This window comes from Pseudophryne corroboree, chromosome 4, assembly GCF_028390025.1.
Source record: "Pseudophryne corroboree isolate aPseCor3 chromosome 4, aPseCor3.hap2, whole genome shotgun sequence".
Classification (NCBI taxonomy): Eukaryota; Metazoa; Chordata; class Amphibia; order Anura; family Myobatrachidae; genus Pseudophryne; species Pseudophryne corroboree.
Window position 1 is genome coordinate 115,222,333 of NC_086447.1, and position 18,815 is coordinate 115,241,147.

The window sequence follows — 18,815 nt, forward strand, 5'->3', positions numbered from 1 at the left end:
ACTTGTCTCTAGATTTACTGTACAGATTTACTGGAGATAGGATGTCTGTTTCTGATGCATATTTTGCACCTCGCAGGGGATTGGGGTAAGTGCACCAACTACTTATGACGCTTGGGTCTGCAGACGTATACCCAGTGGGCAGGATAGGCTTCCACTGTCAATTGCACAGATTATCTGCACGGGATGTAATCACGATCCTAGCGGTCAGGATCCTGACGGTCAGCATACCGACGCTGGAATCCCGGCAGGGGTCCGAGGGCTATTCCCACTCGTGGGCATCCACGACACCCATAGAGTGGGAATAGAACCTTTGGCGAGTGCAGCGAGCCTGCAAGGGGCTTCATTGCGCTAACCCCCTGCCCGCATTCTGGAGGCCGGGATACCGGCGTCGGCATGTGACTGCAGGGATTCCGAACCCAACCCATCAGCATATTTCTGGAGGCCGGGATCCCAGCGTCGGCATGCTGACCGCCGGGATCCCGAACCCAACCGATCTGCACATGTTATGATTTAAAAAGAGTAAACACAGTTGTTTGACAATAAATGGTTTCACCCAACCACTAACCATGAGTGAAAGAAAAGTTTGTGAGTTATTATTCATATTCTCTGACAAATGGCCAGAAAATCACAAATTCTGCTAGGGTATGTAAACTTATGAGCACAACTGTATGTTTTTAATTTTACCAACCAACAGTCTGCGATCTGGAAAATGTAATGTAAATCTGATGTTTTAATTTCTTTGAGTTGATTCATAATTTATATCTTTTAGAAACAATTTAAGAAAGCTTGATTGTAATTTTATTTCAAGATCAAATCAATATTCTTTTGATCCGATGTCGGGGGGCCCCTAAAAGACGCGGTGTCTACTCTGCTTATTTGGTGATCCGTCATAGATGGCGCGTTTCAGGCACACTGCTAGAACACAGCATCAAGGACCATGGGGCAGCGTCAGTGCCGCCCTGAGAACCCTGCCCTCTGTGTTACAGCACCACCCAGACCCTGCCTAGTTCCGGCCATGTTTCTCAGTCTATTCCTGCATCTCTTCTGTTTCCCAATGTGGCCGTTACCACCTTTGGCCAACAGTTCATCTGCACCCTCTGTCAGTGAGATCTTTGACACCCATCCCTGTTCTTTGGGAGCACATACGATTTGTTGCATTTAATATCTAACATTGTCAGTCTTTTCATTAAGAGCAATACACAGAAGCCAACTTTCCAGAAGAATCTGCTGACTGAATAAAACCCACTCAAGTTTATGATTTATTCTAAAATGTACGCACAATCTCATTAAGTGTAGGATCAATACCAGAACATATATTTAGCCTTGCCTGTCCTGATCTGTCTAAGCCATATAGACACTTATTCCTAAAAGGAAGATAGTTTAAAGAATGACAGAATCTTGGCAGAAATAAAAAAGTTTTTCTCTGCTGGGAGTTTCCGAAGTCGTAAGTGTATAATTTACACCCTGAGATTTTGGAATTGTATAATTATCTCTGCATGTAGCTGTTCCTGTAAGAAAATAAGATCTGCTATTATTAGCATCAGAAGAATCACTGCGAAAGTTAATTTATAGTAAGAAAACTAGGTTTCTTAATCATTGATATGTACTGTAGGTAGTTTACAGCATACTTGCCTACTTTTGAAAAAGCATTTCAGGGAGACTGTGAAAGTAACACCTATATGCGCGGGCGCGTACTGCTACATCTGAGAGGCGTTTCATGAAAATGACTTACATCCAAACGGAATTGAGCGCCAAAGTTAGTAACATCTATTTGATGAAGAAAAGACAGTGATATTTTGCAGGACTTGTTTGTGTATTGTGTTCTACAAGAGGCTCCATATACTGTAAGTGGCCACGAGAACCTTATTTAAAATGCATGTAGTCATAGGGATCATTGTGCCTTATAACCAATGCAGGGAAATGGCACTGATGAGCCCATTTGAATGTATGTATCTCTGATTTATTCCCCCCCCCCCCTTCCCCCAAGAATGTAATAGCTACATAATGGGGATGAGGTGCAATCAGGGAAATTGCTGGTCTATTCAGGGAGTGATGAGGGAGATTGCTGCCATTTCAGGGAGTCTACTGCAGAATGAGGGTAGGCAACTATGGTTTTCAGGTTGATACAACTGCCATACCACCCAACTGTCCCGATTTTCGCGGGACAGTCCCGTTTTTTGGGGTCTGTCCCGCTGTCCCACCCGCGGGCCGCAGTGTCCCGCGGTGGGGGGGGACAGTTGGGAGGCTCAGTCTCTCGCTGCCCTGCTTAGCAGAGCAGCGGTGAATAGACGCTGTGCGCATGCGCACAGCGTCTATTCATTGTAGACAGAGGGAGAGGGGGCATGCCAGCGGCTCACGGAGCGCTGGGCATGCCCCTTCAGTGATGAAATCGGGGGCGTGGCTCGCGATTGCGGGTCTTCCCGCGAAGCCACGCCCCTTTTCATATGCCACGCCCACTTTTCGGGAGCGCGGCTTCGCCGCGCGTGTGTCCCTCTTTCAAGGCAGCCAAAGTTGGGAGGTATGAACTGCTACTGTAGTTGAGACCTAAGCATCTGCATTGTGCAACAGTGACGCACGCAGGGGGGGTTTCTGAGTACCCAGAACCCCCCCCTTCCCATGGACTACATGTTTTTTTCTTATGTCCACAGTCCCTCGAATCGTGATCGCGGCATTTTGCCGCGATTCACGGGTCCGTGGGGAGATGGCAGAGGCACTGTGAGTCTGTGATGCAACTTTCATAGAATTAATAATTAGGCCCCGCCCCCCGCGGCATTTTGCCGTGATTTGCGGGCCTGTGGGGAGGGGGTGAAACCTAATTATGTAAGGTGACTGGCTCCACTGAATAATCTCAACTCGTGCTGCAGTGCATACAACGTGTACAGTAAGTGAAAGTGTGTGTGATGCATTTGCTTCTAGTTAATGTATTGATAGAAGGAATAATGCATATATATGTGTAATGTCAGTATATATATATATATATATACATATATATATATATACATAATGTGTGTGTGTATATATATATATATATATACATATATATATATGTATGTGTCTGTGTTTGTATATATATATATATATATATATATTTTATACCAATCGTGTGGTTCGGCACTCTCGTTTAAATCCAACACTTTCCCGGATGCCCTCACAAGTAGAAACATATGACGACATAAAGTGCGTCACTCCGCAATTACAAGGAAAGACACTGCACAGTGGATTGCATCAACATTTCAATCTTAATGATTTTCGTCAGGATAACCTGATATCCTGATGAAAATCATTAAGATTGAAACGTTGATGCAATCCACTGTGCAGTGTGTTTCTTTGTAATTCCGGAGTGCCACACATTATGTCGTTTTTTATATATATATATATATATATATATATATTAGTGATGAGCGGGTTCGGTTTCTCGGAAACCGAACCCCCCCGAACTTCACCTTGTTTACACGGGTCCGAGGCAGGTTCGAACCTTCCCGCCTTGCTCGGCTAACCCGAGCGCGTCCGAACGTCATCATCCCACTGTCGGATTCTCGCGAGATTCGGATTCTATATAAGCAGCCGCGCGTCGCCGCCATTTTCATTCGTGCATTGGAGATGATAGGGAGAGGACGTGGCTGGCGTCCTCTCCGTTTATTGTAGAAGACAGTTGATTCATTGGTTGTTTATTGCTTAATTGTGGGGAGGATTGGGGAGCAGCTGTTAGGAGTACAGTGCAGAGTTTTGCTGATAAGTGACCACCAGTTTTTATCCGTTCTCTGCCTGAAAAAAACGCTCCATACCATATCTGTGCTCAGTGTGCTGCATAATATATCTGTGCTGAGTGCTCACACTGCTTAATTGTGGGGACTGGGGAGCAGCTATAGCAGGAGGACAGTGCAGAGTTTTGCTGACAGTGACCACCAGTATACGTTGTCTGCCTGAAAAACACTCCATATCTGTGCTCAGTGTGCTGCTTTATTGTGGGGACTGGGGACCACCAGTATAATTAATATTATATAGGAGGAGTACAGTGCAGAGTGCACTGCTGTACCTACCTCTGTGTCGTCATCCATTAAGTATACTATCCATCTACATTCTATACCTGTGGTGTATTTTAGTTTTGCAGTTTGCTGACAGTGTCCACCAGTATACTATATATAGCAGTACGGTAGGCCACTGCTGTGTACCTACCTCTGTGTCGTCACTCGTCATCCATTAAGTATACTATCCATCTACATTCTGTACCTGTGCAGCATTTTAGTTTTGCAGTTTGCTGACAGTGTCCACCAGTATACTATATATAGCAGTACGGTAGGCCACTGCTGTACCTACCTCTGTGTCGTCACTCGTCATCCATTAAGTATACTATCCATCTACATTCTATACCTGTGGTGCATTTTAGTTTTGCAGTTTGCTGACAGTGTCCACCAGTATACTATATATAGCAGTACGGTAGGCCACTGCTGTACCTACCTCTGTGTCGTCACTCGTCATCCATTAAGTATACTATCCATCTACATTCTATACCTGTGGTGCATTTTAGTTTTGCAGTTTGCTGACAGTGTCCACCAGTATACTATATATAGCAGTACGGTAGGCCACTGCTGTGTACCTACCTCTGTGTCGTCACTCGTCATCCATTAAGTATACTATCCATCTACATTCTATACCTGTGGTGCATTTTAGTTTTGCAGTTTGCTGACAGTGTCCACCAGTATACTATATATAGCAGTACGGTAGGCCACTGCTGTACCTACCTCTGTGTCGTCACTCGTCATCCTTTAAGTATACTATCCATCTACATTCTATACCTGTGGTGCATTTTAGTTTTGCAGTTTGCTGACAGTGTCCACCAGTATACTATATATAGCAGTACGGTAGGCCACTGCTGTACCTACCTCTGTGTCGTCACTCGTCATCCATTAAGTATACTATCCATCTACATTCTATACCTGTGGTGCATTTTAGTTTTGCAGTTTGCTGACAGTGTCCACCATTATACTATATATAGCAGTACGGTAGGCCACTGCTGTGTACCTACCTCTGTGTCGTCACTCATCATCCATTAAGTATACTATCCATCTACATTCTGTACCTGTGGTGCATTTTAGTTTTGCAGTTTGCTGACAGTGTCCACCAGTATACTATATATAGCAGTACGGTAGGCCACTGCTGTACCTACCTCTGTGTCGTCACTCGTCATCCATTAAGTATACTATCCATCTACATTCTATACCTGTGGTGCATTTTAGTTTTGCAGTTTGCTGACAGTGTCCACCAGTATACTATATATAGTACGGTAGGCCACTGCTGTACCTACCTCTGTGTCGTCATCCATTAAGTATACTATCCATCTACATTCTATACCTGTGGTGCATTTTAGTTTTGCAGTTTGCTGACAGTGTCCACCAGTATACTATATATAGCAGTACGATAGGCCACTGCTCTACCTACCTCTGTGTCGTCACTCGTCATCCATTAAGTATACTATCCATCTACATTCTATACCTGTGGTGCATTTTAGTTTTGCAGTTTGCTGACAGTGTCCACCAGTATACTATATATAGCAGTACGGTAGGCCACTGCTGTACCTACCTCTGTGTCGTCACTCGTCATCCATTAAGTATACTATCCATCTACATTCTATACCTGTGGTGCATTTTAGTTTTGCAGTTTGCTGACAGTGTCCACCAGTATACTATATATAGCAGTACGGTAGGCCACTGCTGTGTACCTACCTCTGTGTCGTCACTCGTCATCCATTAAGTATACTATCCATCTACATTCTATACCTGTGGTGCATTTTAGTTTTGCAGTTTGCTGACAGTGTCCACCAGTATACTATATATAGCAGTACGGTAGGCCACTGCTGTACCTACCTCTGTGTCGTCACTCGTCATCTATTAAGTATACTATCCATCTACATTCTATACCTGTGGTGCATTTTAGTTTTGCAGTTTGCTGACAGTGTCCACCAGTATACTATATATAGCAGTACGGTAGGCCACTGCTGTACCTACCTCTGTGTCGTCACTCGTCATCTATTAAGTATACTATCCATCTACATTCTATACCTGTGGTGCATTTTAGTTTTGCAGTTTGCTGACAGTGTCCACCATTATACTATATATAGCAGTACGGTAGGCCACTGCTGTGTACCTACCTCTGTGTCGTCACTCATCATCCATTAAGTATACTATCCATCTACATTCTATACCTTTGCGCAGTAAATATAGTAGTAGGCCATTGCTATTGATACTGGCATATAATTCCACACATTAAAAAATGGAGAACAAAAATGTGGAGGTTAAAGGGAAAGATCAAGATCCACTTCCACCTCGTGCTGAAGCTGCTGCCACTAGTCATGGCCGAGACGATGAAATGCCATCAACGTCGTCTGCCAAGGCCGATGCCCAATGTCATAGTAGAGAGCATGTAAAATCCAAAACACAAAAAAAAATCAAAATTAAAAGCGTCTGAGGAGAAGCGTAAACTTGCCAATATGTCATATACGACACGGAGTGGCAAGGAACGGCTGAGGCCCTGGCCTATGTTCATGGCTAGTGGTTCAGCTTCACATGAGGATGGAAGCACTCATCCTCTCGCTAGAAAAAAGAAAAGACTTAAGCTGGCAAAAGCACAGCAAAGAACTGTGCGTTCTTCAAAATCACAAATCCCCAAGGAGAGTCCAATTGTGTCGGTTGCGATGCCTGACCTTCCCAACACTGGGAACCTCCTACAAGTGCTGGAAGGAGCACCCGCAGTCCAGTTCCTGATAGTCAGATTGAAGATGTCACTGTTGAAGTACACCAGGATGAGAATATGGGTGTTGCTGGCGCTGGGGAGGAAATTGACAAGGAGGATTCTGATGGTGAGGTGGTTTGTTTAAGTCAGGCACCCGGGGAGACACCTGTTGTCCGTGGGACGAATATGGCCATTGACATGCCTGGTCAAAATACAAAAAAAATCAGCTCTTCGGTGTGGAATTATTTCAACACAAATGCGGACAACAGGTGTCAAGCCGTGTGTTGCCTTTGTCAAGCTGTAATAAGTAGGGGTAAGGACGTTAACCACCTCGGAACATCCTCCCTTATACGTCACCTGCAGCGCATTCATCATAAGTCAGTGACAAGTTCAAAAACTTTGGGTGACAGCGGAAGCAGTCCACTGACCAGTAAATCCCTTCCTCTTGTAACCAAGCTCCTGCAAACCACACCACCAACTCCCTCAGTGTCAATTTCCTCCTTACCCAGGAAAGCCAATAGTCCTGCAGGCCATGTCACTGTCAAGTCTGACGAGTCCTCTCCTGCCTGGGATTCCGCCGATGCATCCTTGAGTGTAACGCCTACTGCTGCTGGCGCTGCTGTTGTTGCTGCTGGGAGTCGATCGTCATCCAAGAGGGGAAGTCGGAAGACCACTTGTACTACTTCCAGTAAGCAATTGACTGTCCAACAGTCCTTTGCGAGGAAGATGAAATATCACAGCAGTCATCCTGCTGCAAAGCAGATAACTCAGGCCTTGGCAGCCTGGGCGGTGAGAAACGTGGTTCCGGTATCCATCGTTAATTCAGAGGCAACTATAGACTTGATTGAGGTACTGTGTCCCCGGTACCAAATACCATCTAGGTTCCATTTCTCTAGGCAGGCGATACCGAAAATGTACACAGACCTCAGAAAAAGACTCACCAGTGTCCTAAAAAATGCAGTTGTACCCAATGTCCACTTAACCACGGACATGTGGACAAGTGGAGCAGGGCAGACTCAGGACTATATGACTGTGACAGCCCACTGGGTAGATGTATTGCCTCCCGCAGCAAGAACAGCAGCGGCGGCACCAGTAGCAGCATCTCGCAAACGCCAACTCGTTCCTAGGCAGGCTACGCTTTGTATCACCGCTTTCCAGAATAGGCACACAGCTGACAACCTCTTACGGCAACTGAGGAAGATCATCGCAGAATGGCTTACCCCAATTGGACTCTCCTGGGGATTTGTGACATCGGACAACGCCAGCAATATTGTGCGTGCATTACATCTGGGCAAATTCCAGCACGTCCCATGTTTTGCACATACATTGAATTTGGTGGTGCAGAATTATTTAAAAAACGACAGGGGCGTGCAAGAGATGCTGTCGGTGGCCCGAAGAATTGCGGGCCACTTTCGGCATTCAGGCACCGCATACAGAAGACTGGAGCACCACCAAACATTCCTGAACCTGCCCTGCCATCATCTGAAGCAAGAGGTGGTAATGAGGTGGAATTCAACCCTCTATATGATGGAGGAGCAGCAAATAGGCCATTCAAGCCTATACATCTGCCCACGATATAGGCAAAGGAGGGGGAATGCACCTGACTCAAGCGCAGTGGAGAATGATTTCAACGTTGTGCAAGGTTCTGCAACCCTTTGAACTTGCCACACGTGAAGTCAGTTCAGACACTGCCAGCCTGAGTCAGGTCATTCCCCTCATCAGGGTTTTGCAGAAGAAGCTGGAGACATTGCAGGAGGAGCTAAAACAGAGCAATTCCGCTAGGCATGTGGTACTTTTGGATGGAGCCCTTAATTCGCTTAACCAGGATTCACGGGTGGTCAATCTGTTGAAATCAGAGCACTACATTTTGGCCACCGTGCTCGATCCTAGATTTAAAACCTACGTTGTATCTCTCTTTCCGGCAGACACAAGTCTGCAGAGGTTCAAAGACCTGCTGGTGAGAAAATTGTCAAGTCAGGCGGAACGTGACCTGTCAACTTCTCCTCCTTCACATTCTCCCGCAACTGGGGGTGCGAGGAAAAGGCTAAGAATTCCTAGCCCACCCGCTGGCGGTGATGCAGGGCAGTCTGGAGCGAGTGCTGACATCTGGTCCGGACTGAAGGACCTGCCAATGATTACTGACATGTCGTCTACTGTCACTGCATATGATTCTCTCACCATGGAAAGAATGGTGGAGGATTATATGAGTGACCGCATCCAAGTAGGCACGTCAGACAGTCCGTACGTATACTGGCAGGAAAAAGAGGCAATTTGGAGGCCCTTGCACAAACTGGCTTTATTCTACCTAAGTTGCCCTCCCTCCAGTGTGTACTCCGAAAGAGTGTTTAGTGCAGCCGCTCACCTTGTCAGCAATCGGCGTACGAGGTTACTTCCAGAAAATGTGGAGAAGATGATGTTCATCAAAATTAATTATAATCAATTCCTCTGTGGAGACATTCACCAGCAGCAATTGCCTCCAGAAAGTACACGGGGACCTGAGATGGTGGATTCCAGTGGGGACGAATTAATAATCTGTGAGGAGGGGGATGTACACAGTGAAAGGGGTGAGGAATCGGAGGATGATGATGAGGTGGACATCTTGCCTCTGTAGAGCCAGTTTGTGCAAGGAGAGATTGATTGCTTCTTTTTTGGTGGGGGCACAAACCAACCAGTCATTTCAGTCACAGTCGTGTGGCAGACCCTGTCGCTGAAATGATGGGTTCGTTAAAGTGTGCATGTCCTGTTTATACAACATAAGGGTGGGTGGGAGGGCCAAAGGACAATTCCATCTTGCACCTCTTTTTTCTTTCATTTTTCTTTGCATCATGTGCTGTTTGGGGACAATTTTTTGGAAGTGCCATCCTGTCTTGATTGACACTGCAGTGCCACTCCTAGATGGGCCAGGTGTTTGTGTCGGCCACTTGTGTCGCTTAGCTTAGTCACACAGCCACCTTGGTGCGCCTCTTTTTTTCTTTGCATCATGTGCTGTTTGGGGACAATTTTTTGGAAGTGCCATCCTGCCTGACACTGCAGTGCCACTCCTAGATGGGCCAGGTGTTTGTGTCGGCCACTTATGTCGCTTAGCTTAGTCAAACAGCCACCTTGGTGCGCCTCTTTTTTTCTTTGCATCATGTGCTGTTTGGGGACAATTTTTTGGAAGGGCCATCCTGCCTGACACTGCAGTGCCACTCCTAGATGGGCCAGGTGTTTGTGTCGGCCACTTGTGTCGCTTAGCTTAGTCACACAGCGACCTTGGTGCGCCTCTTTTTTTCTTTGCATCATGTGCTGTTTGGGGACAATTTTTTGGAAGGGCCATCCTGCCTGACACTGCAGTGCCACTCCTAGATGGGCCAGGTGTTTGTGTCGGCCACTTGTGTCGCTTAGCTTAGTCACACAGCCACCTTGGTGCGCCTCTTTTTTTCTTTGCATCATGTGCTGTTTGGGGACAATTTTTTGGAAGTGCCATCCTGTCTTGATTGACACTGCGGTGCCACTCCTAGATGGGCCAGGTGTTTGTGTCGGCCACTTGTGTCGCTTAGCTTAGTCACACAGCCACCTTGGTGCGCCTCTTTTTTTCTTTGCATCATGTGCTGTTTGGGGACAATTTTTTGGAAGGGTCATCCTGCCTGACACTGCAGTGCCACTCCTAGATGGGCCAGGTGTTTGTGTCGGCCACTTGTGTCGCTTAGCTTAGTCACACAGCGATCTTGGTGCGCCTCTCTTTTTCTTTGCATCATGTGCTGTTTGGGGACAATTTTTTGGAAGGGCCATCCTGCCTGACACTGCAGTGCCACTCCTAGATGGGCCAGGTGTTTGTGTCGGCCACTTGTGTCGCTTAGCTTAGTCAAACAGCCACCTTGGTGCGCCTCTTTTTTTCTTTGCATCATGTGCTGTTTGGGGACAATTTTTTGGAAGGGCCATCCTGCCTGACACTGCAGTGCCACTCCTAGATGGGCCAGGTGTTTGTGTCGGCCACTTGTGTCGCTTAGCTTAGTCACACAGCGACCTTGGTGCGCCTCTTTTTTTCTTTGCATCATGTGCTGTTTGGGGACAATTTTTTGGAAGGGCCATCCTGCCTGACACTGCAGTGCCACTCCTAGATGGGCCAGGTGTTTGTGTCGGCCACTTGTGTCGCTTAGCTTAGTCACACAGCGATCTTGGTGCGCCTCTTTTTTTCTTTGTATCATGTGCTGTTTGGGGACAATTTTTTGGAAGGGCCATCCTGCCTGACACTGCAGTGCCACTCCTAGATGGGCCAGGTGTTTGTGTCGGCCACTTGTGTCGCTTAGCTTAGCCATCCAGCGACCTCGGTGCAAATTTTAGGACTAAAAATAATATTGTGAGGTGTGAGGTGTTCAGAATAGACTGGAAATGAGTGGAAATTATGGTTATTGAGGTTAATAATACTATGGGATCAAAATGTCCCCCAAATTCTATGATTTAAGCTGTTTTTTAGGGTTTTTTGAAAAAAACACCCAAATCCAAAACACACCCGAATCCGACAAAAAATTGTCGGTGAGGTTTTGCCAAAACGCGTCCGAATCCAAAACACAGCCACGGAACCGAACCCAAAACCCGAAAAATTTCCGGTGCACATCACTAATATATATATATATATATATATATATATATATACACTGCTCAAAAAATAAAGGGAACACTTAAACAACACAATGTAACTCCAAGTCAATCACACTTCTGTGAAATCAAACTGTCCACTTAGGAAGCAACACTGATTGACAATCAATTTCACATGCTGTTGTGCAAATGGAATAGACAACAGGTGGAAATTATAGGCAATTAGCAAGACACCCCCAATAAAGGAGTTGTTCTACAGGTGGTGACCACAGACCACTTCTCAGCTCCTATGCTTTCTGGCTGATGTTTTGGTCACTTTTGAAAGCTGGCGGTGCTTTCACTCTAGTGGTAGCATGAGACGGAGTCTACAACCCACACAAGTGGTTCAGGTAGTGCAGCTCATCCAGGATGGCACATCAATGCGAGCTGTGGCAAGAAGGTTTTCTGTGTCTGTCAGCATAGTGTCCACAGCATGAAGGCGCTATCAGGAGACAGGCCAGTACATCAGGAAACATGGAGGAGGCCAACAACCCAGAAGCAGGACCGCTACCTCCGCCTTTGTGCAAGGAGGAACAGGAGGAGCACTGCCAGAGCCCTGCAAAATTACCTCCAGCAAGCCACAAATGTGCATGTGTCTACTCAAATGATCAGAAACAGACTCCATGAGGGTGGTATGAGGGCCCGACGTTCACAGGTGGGGGTTGTGCTTACAGCCCAACACCGTGCAGGACGTTTGGCATTTGCCAGAGAACACCAAGATTGGCAAATTCGCCACTGGCGCCCTGTGCGCTTCACAGATGAAAGCAGGTTCTCACTGAGCACATGTGACAGACGTGACAGAGTCCGGAGACGCCAAGGAGACCGTTCTGCTGCCTGCAACATCCTCCAGCATGACCGGTTTGGCAGTGGGTCAGTAATGGTGTGGGGTGGCATTTCTTTGGGGGGCCGCACAGCCCTACATGTGCTCACCAGAGGTAGCCTGACTGCCATTAGGTACCGAGATGAGATCCTCAGACCCCTTGTGAGGCCATATGCTGGTGCGGTTGGCCCTGGGTTCCTCCTAATGCAAGACAATGCTAGACCTCATGTGGCTGGAGTGTGTCAGTAGTTCCTGCAAGACGAAGGCATTGATGCTATGGACTGGCCCGCCCGTTCCCCAGACCTGAATCCAATTGAGCACATCTGGGACATCATGTCTCGCTCCATCCACCAACGCCACGTTGCACCACAGACTGTCCAGGAGTTGGCGGATGCTTTAGTCCAGGTCTGGGAGGAGATCCCTCAGGAGACCATCCGCCACCTCATCAGGAGCATGCCCAGGCGTTGTAGGGAGGTCATACAGGCACGTGGAGGCCACACACACTACTGAGCCTCATTTTGACTTGTTTTAAGGACATTACATCAAAGCTGGATCAGCCTGTAGTGTGTTTTTCCACTTTACTTTTGAGTGTGACTCCAAATCCAGACCTCCATGGGTTAATAAATTTGATTTCCATTGATATTTTTTGTGTGATTTTGTTGTCAGCACATTCAACTATGTAAAGAACAAAGTATTTAATAAGACTATTTCATTCATTCAGATCTAGGATGTGTTATTTTAGTGTTCCCTTTATTTTTTTGAGCAGTGTATATATATATATATATATATATATATATATATATATATGCACAACGAACTTTCCTTCAGATAGGATGCATGAGCTCAGTTTGCCTGGCTCCCTGCTTTCCCGACTCTCCCAGCTCCGTGAATGGTCTGTGACAGCAGCTCCATCTGAGGGAAGATGGCAGCCATGGGCGCCAAACACACCGCCCCCCATATAACCCACAGATGTCACTTGTCATGTCTGTACCTGTGTCTGTATAGTAATGGTGGCTCCGCATGCACTGGGAGGTCAGGAAACCCAACCTTATAAATCCTGCGTTTGCCACTGTGCAACTGCTACATCATACATATACTTTTGTTATTACCTCCATGTCCCAGGAAAAGCCAACCTATTGTGTGCCACATCTGCTGCTGCGCAAACCTTCCTGATCATTTATGATTGGTCAGCTGGGCCATACTAGGACTATGATGCAGTTTTGCCTTAAAAAGCCAACTGGCCAACATTCATGTGTATGGTATGCACAAAATCAAAAGCTTTCATTGTTTTAAATTCCCCCGATCATTCTTTTAGCAGATTATTATTATTATTATTATTATTATTATGCTTTATTTATATGGCATCACAAGGCATCTGCAGTGCCTTACAAAGTACAGAAACAGTGCAAACAGCAAGAATAAAGTGCAAAAGACTTACAGTGCTAGACATTAAAGAACATAAGGATATAAGATATACTGTGTAATCATTGTTGTATATGGAGTCATAATAGCCACAAAAGCAACGCTAACTGAAACCAAAGGTTCGGTGTTGCTTCTGGCAATGGGGACGATAGGATGGTGTAAGTGAGGGAAGGAGAAGTACATGAGGGAAGAGGTCCCTGCCTGTAAGAGTTTACAATCCATGGGGGAGAGTCAGATAGGGAAAGGTGACACAGTGGGGTAACTTAGTGTGTGGGGACAAAATGGATTGGTTAGGAGAAGAGCTGGTAGACGTTGGCTCTGAGAGCCCATTTGAAGCTTTGGAGAGGAGGAGAGTCTTATAGGGAGAGGGAGAGAGTTCCAGTGGTAGTGAGCAGCACAGGCAAAGTCTTAATGGCAGGAGTGGGAGGTGCAAATCAGTTGGGAGGAGAGATGGCAGTCATTGGCAGAGTGATGAGTGTGGGCGGCAGCATGGAGGGATGAGGTCGGAGATGTAGGATTGGGTGAGGGTTTTATAGGCTAATGTGAGGAGTTAGAATTGGGTTCTGAAGTGTGAATAGCACCCAAAGTAGGGCCTGATGGAGAATGTAAGTAAAAGCAGTTCATTTGGAGAGGATGATAGGCTGAGTAGCAGCAGATAATGACTGAGATGACTAAACACTAGCTGAACCAGTGACAGAACTACCGCCATTGCAGAATATTTAATTAAAAATTTGGGTAAGTGACTGTGCAGTTTTGCAATACAAACCAGCACAGTCCAGTCTAGCATTTCTTATCAGACATACAAGTGACCACACACAGAGCAGTCTGATGTCAGCCCCTAATTATAATGGTAGTAAATGTTTCCAAGTACAGTATCAGGTCATAGTGTGCGAGGTGTGAAAGTAACACATGTACCGTACCTATAGCATTCCTGGTAATATATGGATGTTTTTAGCTATGTGTATATAATTTAATTGGAAATGATAGATTACATGGTTAAGATAATTTATTATTATCTATTCTACTATTGTAAAATATTTAGTAGCCATCTGTATATAACCACTGTATATAGGTGGGCTATTTGATAGTGTGACATGTCATGGCTCCTACCTGGTATAGGGCCTAATTCTGAGTTGATTGCAGCAGCAAATTTGTTAGCAGTTGGGCAAAACCATGGTGGTCATTCCGAGTTGTTCGCTCGTTATTTTTTTTCTCGCAACGGAGCGATTAGTCGCGAATGCGCATGCGCAATGTCCGCAGTGCGACTGCGCCAAATAAATTTGCTATGCAGTTAGGAATTTTACTCACGGTTTTTTCTTCGTTCTGGTGATCGTAATGTGATTGACAGGAAGTGGGTGTTTCTGGGCGGAAACAGGCAGTTTTATGGGTGTGTGCGAAAAAACGCTACCGTTTCTGGGAAAAACGCGGGAGTGGCTGAAGAAACGGAGGAGTGTCTGGGCGAACGCTGGGTGTGTTTGTGACGTCAAACCAGGAACGACAAGCACTGAACTGATCGCAGATGCCGAGTAAGTTTGAAGCTACTCAGAAACTGCTGAGAGGTGTGTAATCGCAATTTTGAGAATCTTTCGTTCGCAATTTTACTATGCTAAGATTCACTCCCAGTAGGCGGTGGCTTAGCGTGTGCAAAGCTGCTAAAAGCAGCTTGCGAGCGAACAACTCGGAATGACCCCCCATGTGCAGTGCAGGAGGGGCTGATAGAACGTGCAGAGAGAGTTAGATTTGGGTGGGGTGTATTCAAACTGAAATCTAAATTGCAGTGTAAAAATAAAGCAGCCAGTATTTACCCTGCACAGAAACAAAATAACCCACCCAAATCTAACTCTCTGCACATGTTATATCTGCCCCCCCTGCAGTGCACATGGTTTTGCCCAATTGCTAACAAACTTGCTGCTGCGATCAACTCAGAATTACCCCCATAGTCCTTAGGCCAAACAAACTGCCTGTAGCTGAGTTTCATCTACATTAGGATTATATTGGTCTAAATAAGCACACAAGAGTCCCGGGACACGTGCATGTGTTTTATAGATGAAACAGTGATATACAGTAGATGTGGCAGATGAACGGAACCTACTGTAGATGACAAAGCTAGTAGGCACCAGGCCATCTTTTTATAGTGAATAAATCACTAATATTTATTATCACAGTCTGTATACACGTTTGCGTGACTTCACATTACATAAAAATTTCAATTCTTTGGTGCATAATCAGTTCTGCCTCATCACACCATTTCCCAGCGTCTAGCGCACACCTCTAGCACACATCCCTCAACATCAGCATTAAATCTTTCAAGTCGCTTATACCCCTTTCACACTGAGCAAGCCGGGGCAGTACGGATGGTGTAATTGTTAGCATTGCTGCCTCACAGCACTGAGATAATGGGTACAGTTTCCACCACGGCCCTAAGTGTGTGCAGTTTGTATATTCCATACCCTCCAACATTTTACACATAAAAAACGGTACAAATTAGGAAAAGGGGCGTAGCCACGGTTAAAGGGGGCGTGGCCACATCCCTTTTCCTATACTTTCAATGGAGGTTTGGAGAGCCAAAAATCGGTACAGACCATAAAAAAAAGGTCCTGTACCTGCTAAAAAGGTACAGCTGGAGGGTATGATATTCCCCCTGTACTTGTGTGGGTTTCCTCTGGGTGCTCCGGTTTCCTCCCACAATCAGGGGTGTATCTTCCTATTGGCCAGGATGGCACTCGCCAGGGGCGCCAGCCGAGGAGCGGCGCCGTCCAGAGGTGCCATCTGCGGGTAGTAGGTAGATTCACTTTTAGAGGCTTCAGCTATCCCCCCAACCCCGTGTATTTCCTCACCATCAGGGATGCCCAGTAATGATCACAGTATGCAGCAGCGGCTGCTGGGAGGTGTAGTTTATGTAGAGTTTCTTGTCTGTATTGTGGTGCGGTGCTGGACCCCGGCGCCAATTACAGTGGCTGCTGCACTCTTTGATCATTAATGGGCATCCCTGATGTTGAGGAACTACACGGGGGTGGGGGGGATAGCTGCCGCTTCTATATGTGAATCTACCTAAAAGTGCTGCATTTAATAGTAAAATCAACATGGAGGCATACGTGTGTCTGGCACTGTGGGGGCATACGTGTGTCTGGCACTGTGGGGGCATACGTGTGTCTGGCATACGTGTGCCCAGCCAATCAACTCCCAACTGCCATGTCACAAACTGTGTTTTAAAAATGACAGTTAGGAGCTGATTGGCTGGTACTTTATCTCCGGCCAATTTATCTTCATCCAAGGTTTAGTAAATAGACCCCTATATGAGTGTGGATCATTAAATCAACAGTGTCTAGGTCGACAATGTTTAGGTCGACCACTATAGGTCGACAGGGTTGGAAGGTCGTCAGGGTTTCTAGGTCGACATATGCTAGGTTGACAGGTCAAAAGGTCGACATGAGGTTTGTTTTTGGTGTCGTTTTCTTTGTAGAGTGACCGGGAACCCCAATTAGTGCACCGTATCCCCTCACATGGCTTGCTTTGCTCGCCATGCTTCGTCCAAGGTGCCTCACTACACTACCGCTTCGCTCGGCACAGATTACCATTCCATTCGTTGTCCACGTGGATCGTTAAGTATGAAAAAGTTCAAAAAAAGAAAAAAAATTGAAAAACTTACATCGACCTTTTGACCTGTCGACCTAGAAGCCCTGTCGACCTTCCAACCCTGTCAACCTAGTGACTGTCGACCTATAGTGGTCGACCTAAACATTGTTGACCTAGACAGTGTCGATCTTCAGACCGGATCCCCTATATACAGGCTTGGACTGGCCCACAGGGGTACAGGGGAAACCACCGGTGGGCCCCACTGCCTGTGGACCCACCTCCTGCTCTAAGGATCATGTTCCAGACTGTGCACTTGAATTATACATTATACATATGTTACCTAATACTGGACTGTAGTGTATTTTCTAGAGTGCATTGCTGTGAATTACAGTGAATTTACTGTATATATTTATGAAAGGGCCCAGATGTTGCACTCTTTAATCGTTGGTCACACCAATGAGGTGGCAGGCCACACCCCCTCTGCAGACTGGCCACACCTCTAAACATGGGCCTCTACCACTGCATCCCCCCAGTGGGCCCTACATGCCCCAGTCTGACACTGCCTATATAGTCTACAAAGCGATGGAAAAGCAGACTTCACACATTCCAAATACCGTGGGATTTGCTTATTATTTACCTTAACATTTAAATCAATCCCATACATAGATTTCCCCTCAGATGTGAGACGCCCAGCCATGAAACAGCTTGCTGCAGGAGAAGTCAGTAGCAGCACTTGCCAATTAGTGTTTTTAAATGTTAACGCGAGTGTTGTTCCTTTAATAGAGAAAAGGGCGGAACATGTGAGCCTGGTTCTCTTTCTATCGGTTCATGTGAAGAAATGCACACTTTCTATTTAAAGCCAGGTGTTTGGGCAGAAAGTTAATGAGAAGCACAGCAGTAGATGAAGAAGCCTATTTACCTCCCAGAAAACATTCCAGCAGTGGACGACTCACTCGAGGGCCTAGAAATGTTAGCGCTCACCTCCAATGTTACTCGGGTTAAGTTAATAAAACGTGTCAAGGAAAAGACCAAAAAAGAAAACAAAGCACAAATACTTTTACTAGTAAACATCCCTTAAATGAATTTATAATGGCTGAAATCTTGTGAAAGTCAGCCTGTTCCCAGTCAGTGGGAGGCCTGCACTAGCGCTTAGCTTGGTGTTATTAGTTGAAAGGCAACAGGATACAATTTAGAGAGGGGATTTTCTCCATAAAGAATAACTTCCTCAGGGCCTACTTTATATGTGGAAACTGGTCCAAGTCAGAGTATAAACTGATTAATTTCAGCATGCATCTTCAAAGGGAGTTGGAATAACACAAATCTGTTTATTTTGCAAACATGTTACTACTACTTACCACTCGGGTGCAGGAAATCTCTCAGGCATTGTCTAAAGGAGAGGGAGCAGAGGACACAACTCCCTGAAGGCGAGATTAGCAACACTATTCCTACAGCGTAGAAAATGCAGACCCTTAGTTTTCCCTCTCTTGATAGGAATAAAGTACTGTATTGACGTTTGTGTTAACAGAAAGCATCCATTTCGCAAAATATTTCAAGAGTAATTCAATTAGCGGCGGTCGGCACGAGGTGGCATCAATTCACCGGTTTCTCAAAAGAACTTGTGGCCACCTACATTGCAGATTTATCCTGACTC